The 20,316-nt window shown below is 42.4% G+C and overlaps 1 protein-coding gene and 1 pseudogene across 1 annotated transcript in view; both read right to left on the bottom strand.

The window, feature by feature from the left end:
- SLC35F4 (solute carrier family 35 member F4) overlaps nucleotides 1-20,316 on the bottom strand; it is a 281,919-nt gene that overhangs the window by 194,760 nt on the left and 66,843 nt on the right. The window lies entirely within an intron of this gene.
- Nucleotides 1,462-18,326, bottom strand: LOC132524268 (torsin-1A-interacting protein 2-like; annotated as a pseudogene).

Here is a 20,316-nt window from a genome sequence, read left to right as displayed (position 1 = left end):
GTAGATCTCTGGGATACATTCTTTAAACAGACTAACAAGTGACTTTTTAACAACATGTGGCAGGCATGATTTGTTGCATACCAACAGCCATTCATTCCTTCCTTCTTCCTTCCTAAAAGAGCTCTGATTTTATTAGGGGAGACAACGTGCCCTATCCAGGCAATGCCAACTCCACTCCCCTCTGCCAGGTTTCCCAGGCTCCCTTGTGATTCAAGGATGTATGGAAAAAATCCTTGCTGTAATGAGATGTAAGAAAAAATTTGTGAGGGACTTTTGAGAAAGATCTTCTTCCCCAATAAAAGAAACAGACCTGAAAGGAGAAAGCTTTTTGCTCCCTACTTCCGGCCTTTGATTGGGATTGAAATGTCTGGAGCAGCAACAAGCTACATTGTACTTGGTGAGAACTATGAGGACAAAAAGCCAATGTGATAAGGATCCCGGAGGGGAAAGATAGAAAGGACCTGGGACCTTGAGAACATTGAGTTGCTACACAAGCACTGGATTATCTAGAATCTTAAGTGGAATTTTAAAATTGTTCAGTGGCCTCTGAGATGTTTTCAACTGCTTTTTCTAAGTTTCTTACCTGAACTCTAGTTCCATGATTCTTATGAACAAGTGAAGGCCAGAATGAGGCCAATGTCAGGTAACATTTTCTTAGTTCTAAGAAAAATGCTTCCGCTAAACTGTTCATAATATATGTGGAGTCAAGCTGGGTAACTTCTTTAGTCACCTATCTCCTAGGACAGGTACTTTTCCATTGCCAGGGGAGGACATTCTACATTCAGTCACCACAAAGACAGGATAGTATTTGCTTATGTAGAGCCAAGGAGATGTAGACAGAGGCATTTCTGCATGCTTTTATGTCACCTATATAGGTTGCCTGATTGAATGTGATTTCTCTGGCAGTGACCAGTTATCGATCACGTCATACCCACACTGAGGATGAGCTAAATAGAGCCAATGATGAATAGTTATATATGAATAAATTATATATATAATTATCACCAATTAATATATGAGGTAGAATTTAAAACAATATAGTTTATTATTAAAATGTCTAGTTGTTTTACTGGAATAATCTAGAATTCAGCTACAAGGATGCTTTCCCACACGAAAGTTATCACTAGAATATAATGAAAGTACACACAGTAGGGGGCTTCTCCTCCAGGACTACCGTGTCATAATAATGTCAATCATTAGGCTGTGGAGATTTTTAGGAGTAAGCTAATTCCAAGACATAGGAAATATGGGTTAGTCAGGTTCTAGATGAACAGTCTGGCTTGGAATGCTGATTAAATTCATGCTGAAGAAGAGATGCATAGACCCCGGAAGCAGATCCAACAACAATTTAAGCAGCTTCCCAGAGCAGTGACAGTCTGGATCAGATATAGAAAGGAGTCATTTTTCCATCTTCCTTGGGCTACTAGGACACAACCCTCTAGAGTCTCCATGATTTTTACTTTAAGAAAATCTTAAGTTTAAGAAGTTATTTGTTTGGCCAGGTTTTTTGTTCAAGGTTTTGTCTGTTCTGATCAGGATTCACTGTAATGCAGGGTTAAAACCAGCAACTCTAGACTCATATATCCTTTTTCTAACAGTGGAGGACCCAGAAGAAATGGGTGGCAAGCTTTTTCAAAGGTCCACCTGGTAAGATTTTGGGGAGCCCCCTCAAGTGGGAAAGACCAAGGAAGAACAAGGCTTCTATTAGCAGGATTATCAGGATAACACTCAGGGCAATAATCAGCTCTGTTAATACGGTCTAAGAATACTTGGCAACATTCATTCTCAACCAGTTCAGTTTGGTACAACCAGTGGCCTAGTTCTAAACTAGGGAACCATTGCTGTCCAGTCAGGGCAATGTGAATTATCTGAGAACAATGGGACCTAGAGAGACAACACAGAAAGCAATGTAACAGTAAGAGGCCACAATGACAAAGAGAGACACCCAAACAACCAGCCCTATTACAGGTTTGCTTTAGCACTTTCTCAGTCCAGCCACCATCACTTGGAGAGGGTAAAATTTGGCTTGCACCTCTGTGCAATTCTTCAACATTTCGTTGCCTATTTTTTTTTTTTTTTTTGCGGTACGCGGGCTTCTCACCGTCGCGGCCCCTCCCGTTGCGGAGCACAGGCTCCGGACGCGCAGGCCCAGCGGCCATGGCTCACGGGCCCAGCCGCTCCGCGGCATGTGGGATCTTCCCGGACTGGGGCACGAGCCCGTGTCCCCTGCATTGGCAGGCGGACTCTCAACCACTGCGCCACCAGGGAAGCCTCTCGTTGTCTATTTTTCACTCACTTGCAACCAAGTCTCTGAACTCAGGGACTGATCCAGTCTATGTTTTCAGTCACTTACTAGCAGCACAGATCTCAGAATAGCTCCTTTCAATCCCAGCTTCTCAAGAAAAGGTAGGGTTCTAGTCTAAGTTAATGATTTTTTCTTGTGTGTTATCAGCTGGTGGTATCACGCAGAGGCACCTGGCTCACTCTGCTTTGCTGGTAAGTTATTATGTCTGCTTGGTGAAACAGAGGAGCTGACAGGTCCAGTGGGTCTTTGGTGGGCACTCTTGCCGTTGCAATACACATACCCAAGTCTTAAGGGCTTGGCACTTGATAGCGATGTAGAGGGGTCAGGAAAACCTGGCAGAGTCCTCTTGAGCGTGGATGCGATGAAGTCTTTCTTGGGAGGACCTTAATCAGGGCCCAGTCACAGGGAAGTAGCTGCTGTTGAGTTGGTTGAAGGGTCTGGGAATGCTTCACACACTTACAAATTCTAGCGGGGTTTTAAATCGTCGACTGTCAATGTCAGGAAAGCCCTTCGAGTGTTCTTTCTGCTCCACAACGCCGAGCTGCACCCCTTTGGATGCGGCGGAACAGAACGTCGTCCCCGTCCCTTACACTCAGTTTTAAGTGATCCTAATTAATGACCCTAAATGGTTAGCTTGATTAAAAAGAGTTAGACCTGGGCTTCCCTGGTGGTGCAGTGGTTGAGAGTCCGCCTGCCGATGCAGGGGATGTGGGTTCGTGTCCTGGTCCGGGAGGATCCCACATGCCGCGGAGCGGCTGGGCCCGTGAGCCATGGCCGCTGAGCCTGCGCTCCACAACGGGAGAGGCCACAACAGTGAGAGGCCCGCGTACGGCAAAAAAAAAAAAAAAAAAAAAAGAGTTAGACCTTTATCGGGAAAGAGGTAAAATTGTGGAAAAATCTAAAAACTCCTGAAAGTTCATTTAGATGAATTGGTTTTCACAAACTACCACATACTGTACTGTCTTCCACATCGCACTCAGCCTGGGGCTGCTGCAGCTATTTACCACCATAAGCCATGAGGCTCTCAAGCACACACCTTGTTTTTCTTTAAAAATGGACTTTCGTATTTTAATTTTTTAAAATTGAGATCATGTAACACTGTGTAAGTTTAAGATGTATGTGTTGGTTTGATACACTTAGATACTATGTATGTTTACTACCCAAGCTGGTAGCTAATACCTCTATCATGTTACATAATTATAATGTTTTTTGTGTGTGATGAGAACAATTAAGATCTAGTCTCTTGGCAACTTTGAAGTTTATAGTACAGCATTATTGACTATTATTCACTATGCTTATTTATCTACTAGCTGTAAACATCATCTTAAACAACATCTCCCCAATTCCTCCACCCCCCAGCCTTTGGTGACCACCATTCTACTCTGTTTTTATGTCTGACTTTTTTAGGTTCCACATTTAAGTGAGGTCATACAGTATTTGTCTTTGTTGGATTTATCTCACTTAGCATAATACCCTCAAGGTTTAACCATCTTGTCACACGTGGCAAGATTTCCTTCTTTCTCAAGGCTGAGTAACATTTCACTGTATGTGTCTACTACATCTTTATCCATTCATAGACTGACAGACGCTTAGGTTGTTTCCATATCTTGGCTATTGTGAATAATGCTGCAATGAACATGGGTTTGTGGCAGGATCTTAGTTCTGCAACCAGGAATTGAACCCAGGCCCTCGGCAGTGAGGGCATGGAGTCCTAACCACTGGACTGCCAGGGAATCCTCCCAATTCCTTCTTACATATATACCTAGAGTAGGATGTTTGGGTCAGTTGGTAGTTCTATTTGTGATTTTTTGAGGAACCTCCATACTGTTTTCCGTAATGACTACTCCAATTTACATTCCCACCAATAGTACACAAGTATTCCCTTTTCTCCACCCTTCTCCAACACTTGCTATTTCTTGTCTTTTGGATAATAGCCATTCTAAGACGTGTGAGGTGGTATCTCATTGTGGTTCTGATTTGCATTTCCCTGGCGATGAGTGATATTGAGCATCTTTTCATGTACCTCTTGGCCATTTATATGCCTTCTTTTGAAAAATGTCTATTCAGGTCCTTTGCCCACCTTTAAGTTGAATTATTTGCTTTTTTTTTGCTATTGAGTTGTATGAGTTATATATTTTATATATTAACCTCATTAGATATATGGTTTGTGAATTTTTTTTTCCATTTTGGAGGTTACCTTTTCAATTTGTTGTTTGCTGTGCTGTACCTCCTTAGTTTAATGTAGTCCCACTTGTTTATTTTCATTTTTGTTGCCAGAAGCACACACCTTCTCAAGAGACAATATTTCAATTTCTCCTAGGATCCAGAAGCTACTGAGTTTGAACAAATCCACTTTACAGAGAAATGTGCACATATCTGTCTCATAATTAAATAATGTAATTACCATGTTGCATCTGAGTTTTATGCTGCTCTGTCTTTTGGAACCAGAAGTCCTGCTCAGGCAGGTTTAGAACTTTTATAGTAAATGCACCAAAGCCTTAGTTTTGTTTAGCAGACCAAGCAGAGAGGAGAGAATAAATGAGAGAGGATAAACTCTCAAAACTCAGTAAATATCAGAGCACCAATCACACTAATAAGGGTGAATGATCTGTTATTCTATACCATTTGATAATAGATTATGTTGCCAATGAAAAGTTTGTGAGAAGTTTGTGACAATTTATAAATTGCTTATGTTCTAACAGTAAATGAAAAAAGCAGCACATACAATAGTATCAATAGTATAATCACAACAATGTAAAAGGAAAGTGTACTAGAAAACCAGATCTGGAATATTCTCAGGATTGTTAACACACTGTCTTTAAGTAATAGAACATTTGAGTGATTGTTTTTTTCTGCATTACCAGTATTTTTCATATTGAATATGCATTACTCAAGGTATCTTTTGAAATTACCTTTTCTAAATTACAACTTTATTCTTTCAAACTATCATTCCCTTTTTGGTATACTTTGTTCTGGTTTTTTCCACACCCTTACCAAAAAAGGGGAAATGCAAACTAATATTGCAGTAGAGTTTATGTATTTATATCTGACCTTCAGAAGTCTTGTTAATCATCAACAACACAAATATTTGTCCCCACAGCTAAAATTAGAGCTGCAATTTTTTCAAACTAATGTTAACCAAAACAATGAAATGATATAATCTCTAGAAAAGAGTCAACAGTGCCTTACAGCATGGTCATTAAAAATGAAGCTGCCATGTTATTATCACAAGACCAGGGAAATTTTGAGATTACATAGGACATGGAAATTCTGTGTCCCAAAGACACACCAATCATATCTCCAAATTTGTCATTAGTTCAACAGAATGGACTGGTCTAATTCAAAAGTCATATTTAAATAAAGTATAAATATTATAATATCAAAAGAATAATTAGCATATTCTTTATCCCAGAGAGCTTCAAAGATGTTAATAGATTACCATGATCTCTATTTCTTCAAAGCCAAGTAGAAAATAGAAATGTGAAATCATTTTCCTAAGGCCACACAGAGTAAAACATTACTGTGCTAGATACTTAACTGATTTATGAATGTTTCCTGAGTATGTCATTAGAATCTTAAAAATGTTACCACTGCGCTATGGAGAGACAATGTCTCTTTTTTTTAAATCAGAATTCCCATATTGCAAAAGTAATTTTGTATAAAGCAATAGTGTTTTCATTTCCAAAGCAAACTTTTGAAAAAAATAAAACTACTTCCCACCTGGCTTTGTGAGGAACTGCTACTAATAACTACCGTTGAACAGTTTGTAAAAATATGATATGCTATTTCCTTGTCTGGTAACGATAAGCTTAGCAGACCAAAGCGTAAATAAACAACTGTGCTATTGTTTTTCAGCTTCAGAAAATTACACATGCTATTACTAGTTGATAATTTTGTGTGCTTAAAATCTAGAAACATTCATTAAAAATTAATAGGCTATGTCATTTTACAAGCATATCTTTAAAAGATATGGAAAGTAGATTATTGGCAGTTTGTAAAATGAACAATGAAAGACTACTGTGTCTCACTTTACCTAAAGATTTACCTAAATATCTAGGAAGGCTCAGGAGCAATTTTGGGAGTTTGCTTAATGTTAAATTCTCTTATGATCTGAAAGTGCCAAAAAATAAAAAAATCACCTCCTGTCTATTCGAACACACACACACACCAGTTGCATCACAGCAACTAAATCACCCATGAACTGATTTTTTTTTTAAGCAGGGGCTCCACTACTTTTCTTTTTCTTCCTGATAAAGAGAAAATACCTTAACTTGCCCCCCCATTTGTCTGTGGGTGCAGCAGAAGTCTCACCAGGAAGAATGACAGATTCGTGGAGGAGACTCCAGTGAGTGATGCCATATATAGTTAATTAATGCCATATGTAGTTAATTAATACTAGAAAGAGAAGTGCAGACACTGTAAGTCATATGATTACAAAGGAGACCAAACAACAGAGCACCCTAACAGTTTGGGCCTCTATTAGAGAGAGACAGTTTTCCCCTTCACTAAAAGGAATTTTTCATAAGCACACTCTCACCCCTGAGGAAGAGGAGTGACAAGTGGGGATTGTTAAATTCGGGGCAAATGGAAAAGGCAAGCTCTGCTCCATTCTCTACTTTCTTTCTCTTGAGAGTATACCTGCTCACTCTGGGCACAAGTTCTCTGTTCCTCTGTGCCCGGAGCCTCCACTGGGTGGGCCTCCTCTTCCCCCAGGGGATTCCTGCCCCAACCCAGTTAGGCAGTTCTGTCTAATTCCTGGGTTCACAGCTGTTAGCAATCCATGAGGCCAGTACAGCCAAAGCCATTACCTTTACTGGCTTCTGACAGTAAACAGGAAATAAATGGTCCCTGTCTTTGCGTTGTTCTATATCTCAACTTGTTCAGAAACCAAGCCTCTTCAAGTATCAGTTTTAGGGTGGTTTTATTCCAAGAATAAGTATAGCAAATCACTATACTTACTCTTAGAAAAGGGCTTTCATTCATTGCTGATTGATTTGCAAAAACTCCAAGTCAAATCTACTGCCTGATTTATAAGGAAGCCATCGATCACGAGACACGGTCCACACTTGAATTATCTGCTTACCAATATCACAGTTCTGGCCATAGCACTCTACAACAACTTGTGCTATTATTTATTAATGTTTCTCTTTTAAAAGGCTCATTGTTTTTTACTTTAAAGTATGATGCCAAATGGAAACTACTGCAAAAGGAAATTGAGTTATCACTTGTCAAAGATTAACACCAAAAACATACATAGCACTTAGTCTATGACAGACTTTATAAATATCACCTCATTGAATTCTCACCACGATCCTATGAGGTAGGTACTGTTACTGCTGTCGTTTTATAGATGAGAAAACTGAGGCATAGAGAGATTAGGAAACTTGCTCAAAGTCAGGCAGCTAGCGAGGGGCAGACTTGGCTCTGCCCCAGGTGTCCTGGCTCCAAAGTCAGCTCTGACCCACCTCAAGTACAGAAAGTGACGATAAAGACAAAGGCAGTGAAAAGAAGTCAATGCTCTCACAGTATAAAAATAAAAATGAAATGCAAAGCATAATAACCATTTAACAAAAATGCACACCTAAAAATTCTATTTTTCGTGCACAAGAAATAGCTGTTAATCACTCAATAGTAAAATTTTAAGTTTAAAAATGAAAATGAAATACAAAGAATAATCACCAATTGATTTCTAAAAATCCACTCTGGAAAAGTCTGTTTTTCTCTTGCAAGAAATTACTGTTGATGATAAGTCAATAATGAAAGCTTCATTTTAAATAGCCTTACTGTAAGATTAATTAGAGTAAAGTGCCCTGAAGGGAAAGAGGGTTTTAATTCATTTTTGTTGCCCTTTTGCTATGCCCTAAGCAGAAAGTTACAGAGGTTGAATACACCTGAATCATTCTGGGTTTTCATAATGGCATTTTCCCCACCACATCCTTCAGTGTCCTTATCTGCAGTGATAAGGACACCCCAACTCCTTCCCCACAGGAACCGGCCTTCAGGTGATTCATGTGGTCAGCAGGAAGTGGCTCTACAACTTTAGTTTCAACCTAAGCAACAGCACTGTGTCTGTGAAATTAGGGATTTGATGGGCTGTATCTCTCATAAGGTGTCCATGAAGAGAGACAGTGGTGAGTCCCACCCCGTTTCCTTTGCTCACTGGTCACACAGCTACCAGACATTTCCCAGCAACCCTTGCAGTTAGGCAGGGTCACGTCACAGGCTCTGGCCAAGGGACGGTGCCACGGAAGTGATTCCTGGCACCATCAGTGATCCTCAATGTCTCCTCTTTGTCCGTCTGTGGCTGGAGGAAACGGACTCAAGGACCAGAGGAACTGAAAGCCCCCAAACTCAGGGAGTCTGAGTCCCTGAACGACTGTGGAACACAGAACCCATCCCCACTAAAGCCCACATTGGACTGTGATGTGAGGTGAAAAATAACCCTTTATTCTCTTAACTCACTTTGATTTTGAGATAGTTTATGACAGCACTTAGTTTATTCTGATTAATATAATACATTAAAACAAATGCTTAAATCTTACTCTTTGAAAATTCCTTTCCTTTGTATCCCTTAAAACGACCACTCCTTGGTAACTGCTGATGTAGTAGGCACTGCCCATACCTACAGTTTGGTCCCCATAGAAAAATGTGTTTCCAGACACTGACCAAAATAATCAAAGGCTGAATCATATCAAGTCCTCTTCTAGCTAACGCTCCTCTGAACTTACAGGTGTTTCTCTTTCGGCCAATCCTTCACTGTGACTGGCACATTGAATAAGCAAGACTTATGGGGTTTAATCACAAAAATGTGTTTTTTCCCATTGTCTCTTTAAACCCAGTCAGGTCCTTCCTTTAACCTTGACTTTTACGGTCATGCTTAGGTTAGAAAGACAATCTACTATCACTGTAAATTCCAACTGCAATCCCAGTTCAGTATTTAAAAGTGTCTAGTCAGATATAGTGACGAACAGATTAATCGTCACCCAAAAGCCTCCCTTCCACACACCCCTCCCTTACGCAGGACCAGCAGCAAAACGCTCCCGCACCTCAGGGTTAACATCTTCTGTTTTAAATTCTTTCTCCCAGAACTTACCTGCTATTTCTGACCTGTGTCTCCCCCAGGGTTGAAGCTGTGAGGGGGAAGCAAAGGGGCAGGAAAATTCCTACTTGGTGAGTACTACATAGTAAGGTAGTGCTATTCTTCCTGGTGTTAGAAGACATCTAGAACTGACATTTCCATGGTGAGTAGCTTTACGAATTCTCTAGAGACTACCACCTTCGAGGTTCCTCTGATGACAACCCCCATTTACCCATCAATGCCGCTCGCTGGGCTGCCCATTCCCAAGCACACTCCGCTTCTGTTCCCTATTCCCCGCCCCGGCCCACGGCAACAACCAATGTCACCTCACAGCCTTTTACTGCCATGGTCTCCTCCCCTGGGTGACCCCTATTAAAATTATTCCCAGCCATTGGTTCCGCACCCGGTTCCTAGGATCCGCATTCCACCCGAGGGCAGCGTGACCATTCAGACACAACCGCAGCTTTGCACCTCTGCCAGGGCACTCACCATCCCGTCTCTCTGGCTCCTTTGATTTCCCAGGGGGGATGGGTTAGTGGGTGACGGACAGCCGGCTACTACACCCTTCCACCCACTAGAGTCACATGCTAAGCTCTCTCGGTGGTCAGGTAGAAGTCTCCTCCTCAGATCTGAGATGAAGCGACTGAGCACCTCCCTACTTCTTCCTCTTGCTTAGTTTAGGTGGATTCGCAACGCAGCTTTCCCCAGAGAAATCCTCCTCACAGCGGTTTTAATTTTGAACCCTTAATTCACCTATCCTTGAAGAACCCTTAATTCATTTATCCTTCACTTAATGTCACTGGCAAAGCCCATTAACAATTCCTGAAATAAAAACAGAATCTGGGTAATAAAATAAAGTCTAACCTTTTTTTTCTTTTCCTTGGTGCTTCGTCCAGTTTCACTTGTTCATAGAGTGCTGTGTGCAGAGGCCTTGCACCCAGCCCTCAAGACCACAGTTCCTGGTACAAAACGGCTGCTCCGACCTTCAGCTCGTGGCTGTGCGCAGAATCACGTGACATGATTCTAACTCAGTAGGCCTGGGGTGGATCCTGGGAGGCTGCTTTTCTAACGAGCTCCCAGGTGACGCTGATGATCTGTAGATAACCACACTGAGTAGAAAGGTCGAAAAATATCTGTTGAATGGTTTTCACATTTTGCTTGTTTATTTCTTATTTACAGTAGTTTAGGGAGGCTGACGGAGTTTAGGGGGCAGAGAGCCCCTCGGATTGTCCCTTGCCACCACTGACCATCCTCAGTTTTAGCCTCTGCTCTCACCCTTGTTAGCATCAACAGCCGATGTCTTTTGCCCAGGTTCATGTGAATCCATCCTTCCCGCAACAAAGTCTCCAAATGCCTGACAGCTCTAAGACCGTCCATAGTAGGCAGTTTTTCCAATTGAAAAATGATATGGCTCTGTCTTTGACCTTGGTCAGAACCTGTTTATGATCTAGGCAGTATTTCAGAGAATGCTGTACAAAAAGGCCAGACCTTAACATGCGGTCAAGGACTCAGAATTGTACAAGTCTCAGTAAGGCTCAAAGAAAAGGGCTCACCCCACCCCATATGGAAGTGAAAGCGACCATTCAGACTACACACCTCGAAGGTGTGGCCCCCATCTTACTTTAAATCTCCCTTAAGGCAGATGGGTGATTTGCATAAATTTGCATAGTATTAGTGATTCTTATACTGTCCAGTGATAAACTGACTTATTAAGAGAAACTTCTGTCCCAAATTCCAGTTTTGGAGATGATAAAACAAATGTTTCCCAGAAACCTCCTGAGTTCAAAGTAGAGGGCAATGCGGGTAGCAGAGGCCCTGGCAGAGCTAAGCTGCAGAGAGGAATCCGTAAAGTTTGAATGGGATCTGGGATTACAACTGAAGCAGCAGCTTCTCCAAATTCGAGTCTGTGTTACTTATTACTTGAATTGGCTAATTCTTCCTTATTTCCCACCATAAGTGAGCACCGTAGCTTAGAAAGGCAAGGGAAAATGGGTGAAAAGAGCAAAGATTTCAGAGTGTAAGTTCACTACTTCCAGATTCTTCACTTACTTGGCTGTTGGCTTGGGGCAAGTTAATAATCTTTCTGAGCCTGAAATGCCTCTTCTATAGAATAAGGTTAAGAATAACAGTCTTGCAAGGTTATTATGAAAATTAAATAAAATATATACCAAGAGGCCTCATGCAATGCCTGGCATTTAACAGGTACTGACCACATAACCCTCTCCCCCTTCAAGGACAACAGAGACATGGAAGACACTTGGTATTCTGCAAGCACCAAAGGTTTGTAAAGCTCTTTAACTTTCAAAGCACCTTCACAGCTGTTTTCTTACTTTGTTTTTCTAGGGAAAAATGAGGGGAAAGGAAGATGTGAAGAAAAGAAATACAAAAAGAGGGAAGTATGGAAGAAGCATGGGACACTGCAAAACAAAATCTAGAGCCTACGTTTCCATCAGACCGAGATGTGGCATGTGACTCAGGCGGCAGAGTCTCTCACAAGTCAGGTGAAGGTCAAATGACAGTGAGTGAAGTCTGCAGTAAATGCCCTCCAATTAAAATAATAGTAAGTCAAGTATCTGAGTTTGTTGTGAATTTGACCCATTAATTAATTTTTGAGAAGAAAGAAGTCTTCTTAATCCAATCACCAGCAAGTGGAGTAACAGTGTAGCGCTCGGCCTTGCTAATCACTGACGTGTATTCCCTGGTGGGACCCTAAGGAATACAGCGGAGCCACGCTACCCTATTAAAACCGCCTAAATATAGTTTCTGTGGTGTAATGTTTCTGGGAACCTTTTACATGTCAAGATCCAGAGCAAGTACAAATCCGCAGTACAGAGAGAATTAGATCTCAGCTGGAGCTCAAACTGTACCCATCCCCTCCCCTCCTCCCTTTAGGGATCTACTTACATACAACCACTAAGCATCCTTCAAAATAGAAGTCAGGCTAAAGGAAAAGAGACTGGCCTCCACCAGCCTGGCCCACTAGCATCGCCCCTCTGGCCTTTGACTAAGTCCTTGAAGAAGGGCAGCATGGGGAGATATTCACAAAATATATTCACAAATATTTGAGAGACATGGGACACAGTAGGTAACAGAACTTGGGGAGCATATGACAAAGTGGGATAAAGAATGGGGAAAAGGAGCTGTCCCTATATCCCTGGAGAAAACAGTGTGGCATTTTGCCCAATGGCCAAGTGTCCTGGGCCCAATGAATCTGGGTTTGAATCTAAGTTCTGCCATTTTCTAAGTGTATGAGTCGGGGCATGTTTGTTAACCTCAGTTTCATTATCTACAAAACGGACACAAAAATAGAGACATCTCGGGACTTCCCTGGTGGTGCAGTGTTTAAGAATCTGACTGCCAATGCAGGGGACATGGGTTCGAGCCCTGGTCCAGGAAGATCCCACATGCCGCGGAGCAACTAAGCCCGTGTGCCACAACTACTGAGCCTGCACTCTAGAGCCTGCAAGCCACAACTGCTGCAGCCCACGTGCTTAGAGCCTGTGCTCCACAACAAAGAGAACTTCCCGCTCCGGCAACTAGAGAAAGCCCACACACGGCAACGAAGACCCAACACAGCCAATAAATAAATAAATAAATAAATAAATAAATAAATAAATTTATTTAAAAAAAAAAAGAAAAAGAAACATCTCTTAGAGTCTTTCTAAGGTTTGAAAGAGACCTGTGTAAAAGCTGGGCCTATCAACTTTTCTCAAGTCATGGCAGTTACAGAAAATGCCATGTGCATTATAATTCTATAACATAATGAAACTGCTTAATCCCAGAGATAGCAGCATTGGAGGTCCTCAGCCCCAGATCCTGTCCATACCCCCTGAGGGCTGAAGGGATAATAACAGCAACAGTGATAGCAAATAGCGCTGCTATAGAGCTTCCTGGGTGCCAGCTGCTGTTCTAAGTGCTCTACATTGATTAACTCATTTGATCCCCACAGCAAACTTATGAAATGAGTATTATCATTTTTTTTTTTGCGGTACGCGGGCCTCTCACTGCTGTGGCCTCTCCCGTTGCGGAGCACAGGCTCCGGATGCGCAGGCTCAGCGGCCATGGCTCACGGGCCCAGCCGCTCCGCGGCACGTGGGATCTTCCCGGACCGGGGCACGAACCCGTGTCCCCTGCATCGGCAGGCGGACTCTCAACCACTGCGCCGCCAGGGAAGCCCAGTATTATCATTTTTATTATTTCACAGATGAGGAAACCAAGGCACAGAGAGGCTAAGTAACTTGCCCAAGATTACATAGCCTGTGATTGTCAGGGCCAGGGCCAGCCCAGGCAGTTAGATCCAGAATCCTTGCTTTCTTCATTATGCAATACAGCCTTTCAATATCATGGCCCAGCTCCAACCCAGACGTGGCATCCCCACCTTCCTCGCAGAAGGCACTCTGAAATACAGCTTTTCTCACCTTGCATGGCATACAGCATTTAACAAACATTAGCATTTTATAAAGAGCTGTGCAGTCAAGTGTGCGGATGCCCCAACAAGATCTGCAGAACTGGTGGTCTGCCAGAGCAGGACAGTCCAGGGCAGAGGGTAATGGCACAATTAGTGCCAGGAATCACAGAGAGACAGTCACGGCTGGCTCAGCAGCCAGCCACACCACAGGAGGGGAAAAAAGAGGATGGAAATGGTAATTTCCCCATTGCATGCTCTGGGGTTGTAGCACTCTCTAATAAATCACTGTGGGACACTTTGAATGGGCCTAGAAGTCTAGCATTGGTGGTGGGAATAAGAGCCATCGTGTTTCTAACTGTAGGTGTTATAGGTACAGTTACCCCTAAACTGGCCTGGCCTGGGGAAGCCAAGGCCAGGGGAAGCCAAGGCCTGGGGAAGCCAAGGGTGAGCAGCTGCTGAACTTCACACGTTCATTGCTGATTATAGACTGTAAATTCCTGAAAGGCAGAGGATGTGTCTCTCGCATTTTGATAGCCCCCAGCAGTTGTCAGAGGCCTTTTTTATATAGTAGGCCATCAATAGGTGTGCGAGTAAGTCAATCAAATATATTTACTTAATAAAGATTTAGGGCTAGCCCTTAGAACAATTACTTTTAACTTCAAAGTTCTTTTTGCAGAGGCAATACCCCAATTTCTCTGCTCTAAGTTTAAGTAACATTGGAAAACTCACAGTGGCAAAACTGAAGACCTAAACGAAACTCCGAACACATTTATTGCCCACCAACTCTGGGCAAGACTCCTTCAAACACCAAGGCAGAAGCTTTCCTATGTAGAGAAGGTTATACCAAAACCCAAAAATGCTGTTTGCAAACTCAACCTTGTTGCTTCTCTAAATCAAAGAATCCATGACTAACAGCAGTTTTCATTATCATCATCATCACCACCATCATCACTATGATTATTTGTGTTAACTCTTTACCAAATCTGAGCGTATTAAACCAAATGTTATTTGATGAAATAAGACTTGTTTCTATGACTCAGGGGAAAGCAATTCCTGCAGTTTGTGCCATAACACTTTAAGTCAACCATTTTCCAATGTATAAAGGTGGTTTTAGGTCAGTTTGGAGCACTGGTTGTCATGTCCCAACATCTGGACCACTGGTGTGGGAGTGGAATAGGGCCAGAATGTGATGGAATAAACATAAATTAAATGAGACTGCACTTTCTTTCATGCAGCCCCCAGAGATGCTTGTCATGGAAACTGAAAACCCCGTTCTACAAAATAAATGTGATTTAGCAGTGCTTCGCCAGATACCAGCATCTCGGTGATAATTTAGAACAGGGGACGACAAACTACAGCTCATGAGCCAAATCCAGCCTACCTCCTGTCTTTGTAAGTAAAATTTCATTAAACATAGTCACACCCATTCATTTATATATTGTCTATGGCTACCTTCACCACACTCCAAGTGCAGAGTTGACTAGTCTCAAAAGAGACAGAATGGCCTGCAAAGCCAAACGTATTTACCATCTGGTCCTCCAGAGAAAAAGTATGCCAACCCCTGATTTAGAATAATACCAAAAGGGCTTCCCTGGTGGCGCAGTTGTTGAGAGTCCACCTGCCGATGCAGGGGACACGGGTTTGTGCCCCGGTCCGGGAAGATCCCACATGCTGCAGAGCGGCTGGGCCCGTGAGCCATGGCCGCTGAGCCTGCATATCCGGAGCCTGTGCTCCGCAACGGGAGAGGCCACAGCAGTGAAAGGCCCACATACCGCAAAAAAAAAAAAAAAAAAAAAAAAAGAATAATACCCAAAGTCACAAACATCAACATCTCAGTGACAATTTAGAAAGCCACCAAAATTCATTTCACCAATCTACAACCCAACCTCCTAAGACACCTGAATTTAATTAGGGTCATTAAGTTTTTTAAACCATTTATATAGTTTATTTTTTGAATCTTCAACATGACGTTTATTAAAGAGGCACACACTTTGCCTTCTATAAAGTATGGGTCTCGCCCTTGATGTTGGCAGTTGGCATCCACCTCCTGTGTAGGAAATCAAAGTTGTTGTTCCTTTTGCACTTCCTTCCATATATCAGTGTTTGACCTGTCCCCTTAACCTCAGGGCTGGGACAAACTCTAAAACATTAATATGCATAAGAAATGTAATTGAAAAATTTATCCCCCCATTCTTAAGATGTCACCCTTCTTATTTCTGTCTTTGGTGCTTGTCTAGCTGCAGCCTTGTTAGCTTGATCCCTGGCCAGGCAGCATTTGCTTAATGACACCCCCCATAGGAGCCCCCTCCTCCCCACTCATTACACCTTTTTCTTCCCTCACCCCAAATTCCCTGTAAATACGACATCTCTCAGGGTGCTTGACTAGCAGAGAACAACAGTGTTACCACTCTTTCCAGCCATAACTTGTTTTTCTTACACTGTACCTCATGAGCATAAACAAAGGAAAAGTATAGAAAGAGGGAAATTTAAGAAGTAAAAAGAGAAAGATAATGGTGAGAAGTCGACACATGGTAAAGGAAAATGTTGTTGGAAAAAGGGAAAGAGAAGGGCAGGACTACACCAACCTGTCAATAAAGAAGCAGCAAAGAATCACACTGTCAAAAAGGAAGGAAGTAAGATCTGACAGTGTAGCCAAATGCAGGACCTTTGAGTCTTACCCACGGACCTTGCTCTTTCAGGGCACATCTTACATTTTCTCAGAGAGGATGTGCCAATGTCACACTTCACATACTTGCCATCCAGGGAGAATCACAATGATTGTCTCTCCCTCTCAATAGTTATTAAGCCCCATGCACGTACAATCCCATTTTCACAAACGTCAGAGAGCACTGTAATGTCTTTGCTTTACTTCTCTTTAAATGGCTCCAAATGGCTACACTGCAGAAGAGGCTACTGTCTGCTGATAGTTATTGAGCAAAACCAAATCAAGTACCAAAACACAAATGGCAGCTCAAGATCCACCCCAACTCTCTCAGCCCTCCCAGGCATGCAGAAAATGAATCTCCCTGTATCCCACAACCCCACTCTTCAGAAACCTTGCTCAAGGCCTGCCTGATTTGGGATCCATCACTCCAGCCCCTGAATAAAGCATCTGTTTACCTCCTCAAAACCAGAAAAGATATAATATTTTTTAACATTTACTAGGTGTTGAGAAAAACAAATAACATACAATATCACTTATATACGGAATCAAAAATATGACACAAATGAACCTATCTACAAAATGGAAACAGACTCATGGACAGAGAGAACAGACTTGTGGTTGCCAAGGGGGAGGTGGTTGGGGGAGGAATGAAGTGGGAGGTTGAGCTTAGCAGATGTAAGCTATTATATATGGAATGAATAAACAACAAGTTCCTACTGTAGAGGGTCTTCCCTGGTGGCTCAGTGCTTAAGAATCCACCTGCCAATGCAGGGGATACGGTCTCGAGCCCTGGTCCAGGAAGATCCCACATGCCGCGGAGCAACTAAGCTCATGCACCACAACTACTGAGCCTGTGCTGTAGAGCCCGCAAGCCACAACTACTGAGCCTGCGTGCCACAACTACTGAAGCCCACACCCCTAGAACCCGTGCTCCACAACAAGAAAAGGCACCGCAATGAGAAGCCCACACACCACAACAAAGAGTAGCCCCCGCTCGCCGCAACTAAAAGAAAGCCCGTGAGCAACAACAAAGACCCAATGCAGCCAATAAATAAATAAATTTTTTAAAAAGTTATAAAAATTATTTTTAAAAAAAGTCCTACTGTATAGCACAGAGAACTATATTTGGTATCCTATGATAAACCACAATGGAAAAGAATATTAAAAATGTATATATATCTGAATCACTTTGCTATAGAGCAGAAATTAACACAACATTGTATATCAACTATATTTCAATAAAAAAAAGAAAGAAAAGACAGTGGCGACAGACCCCCCCAAAAACAAAAACATTTAGTAGGTGTTAATTTCTTGCTCTGAATTCATTGATGTATTAATAATAAAAAATACAGTATTGTCTGCTTTACAGACACAACTTGATATATTAACAGACTGGGAGGCAGGGCTGGGTTAAGGATGAGGTAAGTAAGGTGCCTAGAGGCACAAAAGACAAGGAGGCACTCACTTTCAGGGTCAAGTACAAAATCAGTCATCTCTGAGGCATGCGGGATGGGAGTTTAATAAAAAAAAATTCACCACCCTTCCATGCCCCAGTGCACGATTTTAGTTGCATTCTACTGACTAGGTGGAGGGACTGTATGATTGTGTTCTAGATGCCCACAGCAGTGGCTCCTTGATAATAAACCTTTATGTTTGCCTTTCCATCCACCTGTTAGACTCTTTTGAAACTCACACCAGCTCCATGGAATCACCTCTCAACTACCACTTCCTAAATGCAAGCCTGTATGCCAAGGCTCTACTTTCTGGAAGAAATTAACCTAAGAGAATTGGCATCAGGATTTGCTATCGGAAGTAGGCCCTGAGGATGGGGATCTGGAACTAATGACTCACCTACAGTCAGCATCGCCATCGTATGACTCCCCCATATCAGATGGAAATGAGGTATGGGTAAAAGGTGAACCATTGATTTCTGCACTTGAACAGTAGTGGGGGGATGGGAATAATAAGGATTGTGGGGTTGACTGGCTTTAAATGCAACCACAGGGCAGATTGTATTGAAAATTAGGTTCAGGATTTGCTGTTAAAGACACAGAGCTACAAGAGGTCTTTGATGTGACTTCTATGTCTAAAGCAGGGACCTGATAGGATAAGAGTGAGCCCTTGAGACCTGCTTGTAGAAAGACCTAAGAACCTTGTATCCCTATGATCCTTTGAATTTCCCTACACTGGAAGAAGTAACATCCTCCCTCTTTCTAGAGAGCAGCCTCCTTTCACCTGGAGATCTGCAAAGAGCACACCTGAGGCAGGTACCTCACATGATCAAGCTTTGTCCACCTCAAGAGCTAACCCACCTTCCGGTACCACCTTCACATTAGGTTGCACCACAGCCCAAGGAAAGTAGTCCCTGCTCTGGCAGGAACAAGGAAACATGCTCTTAGAATTGTAGGACCTGAGCATGTGTACAAGTAGGCACCTGGAGAATACATTTGACAATGGATCTTTGAGATTTTGAATTAGGAGACAAAAAATATAGCTGTGATAGAGAAGAATTTATTGACATAAGAGCCTTTTCCTGGGATTTGGGAGCTTAATATTCTGACAAAATCACCTGAGACTGGTCTAAAAATGTGCCTGGTATGGCCCCTTGGATACTGAACATGATAATGTTCTACAGTAAAGGAGGTAGAGATACTGAATTGTCCTAGCAGAGTATTCGATGGAGGAGTCAGAGGGCTCTGAGAGGTGAGAATATTAGGATGGATTTAGTGAGGCTGGAGAACTCACCACCTGAGTGTATTCTCCAGCAATGGCCAAAGATAGAATGCACAGGCGAGAGGCATACCAGACTCACTGAGAAGCTAGGCAATGGTCGTCCTCTGTGGGTTAAAATCAAAGGAGATACTGAGTGGAACAGTAGTGCTCCTGACTATAACATCACTATATCTGTGGTGTTGATAGGATTTGGGGATGGCAGGGGCCAAATGGTGGCACTTAATTATCAGAGACAAGTTAGAAATAATTACTCATGGCATCAAGGCCATAGTGGCAATCAGGGGGCTTCATCTCTAATAACTAGAATGCATGGATCTGAAACCAACAGGTAGAAGTAGGATTGGGCCCTGTCACCATTCTTCTCAGTGACCCACTTGCTTCTTCTCTCTGAAAACTTTGCATCAGCTTGGGAACTCCTGGTTCACAGGGAAGGGGAAGCTTCTAGCAAAGGATGCAGTGTGAACCAGAAGCTATGACATCCAGTCAGTCATATTGACTCCTCATTCCAGTAGACCAGTAGCCAAAGAAAGGATCACTGTCAAGGTGGGAGTTATTGACCCTGATTATAATAAAGATCTAGGACTGATACTATACAATAGGAACAGAAAGGGGAGCGTCTGGAAACCAGGGAATCCCCTGGGCTATTTCTGTGCCTTGTGATCATACTAAATAGGAAATCTCAGCAACTATGGTCCACAGGTGTTAAAAATAAAAATAAAAGTAGACAAAGGCTCAGATCTCTAAGGGATGAGGATCTGGGTCATTGACCAGGCAAGCAACTTAGACCTGTTTAAACACTGTCTAGCATGAACAGACTTTAGAATGGGGTAGAGAGCAGTGTGATGACGAATATCAATTACAGCCTCAGGACCAATTGTGAAGTGAGGATCATAGCTTTTTCCAATAACCCTGCTGTTTTACACCTTTCATAGGATTACAGCATTTTTGCTGATTACCTGATAATATTTTTACCAAAAACCTATGGCCAGCATCACACTTAACAATAAAACTTTAGAAACTTCCCCTATAAATTCAATTTCAAGGCAGGGATCCCTACTATTCAGACAGCAAATTAGTATCCTGCAGTTATCCTAGCCAGAACATTAAATCAAGAAAAATATTGAGAG

Source organism: Lagenorhynchus albirostris, chromosome 1, assembly GCF_949774975.1.
Source record: "Lagenorhynchus albirostris chromosome 1, mLagAlb1.1, whole genome shotgun sequence".
In the NCBI taxonomy this organism is placed as follows: Eukaryota; Metazoa; Chordata; class Mammalia; order Artiodactyla; family Delphinidae; genus Lagenorhynchus; species Lagenorhynchus albirostris.
This window is presented reverse-complemented; position numbering and strand designations above follow the sequence as displayed.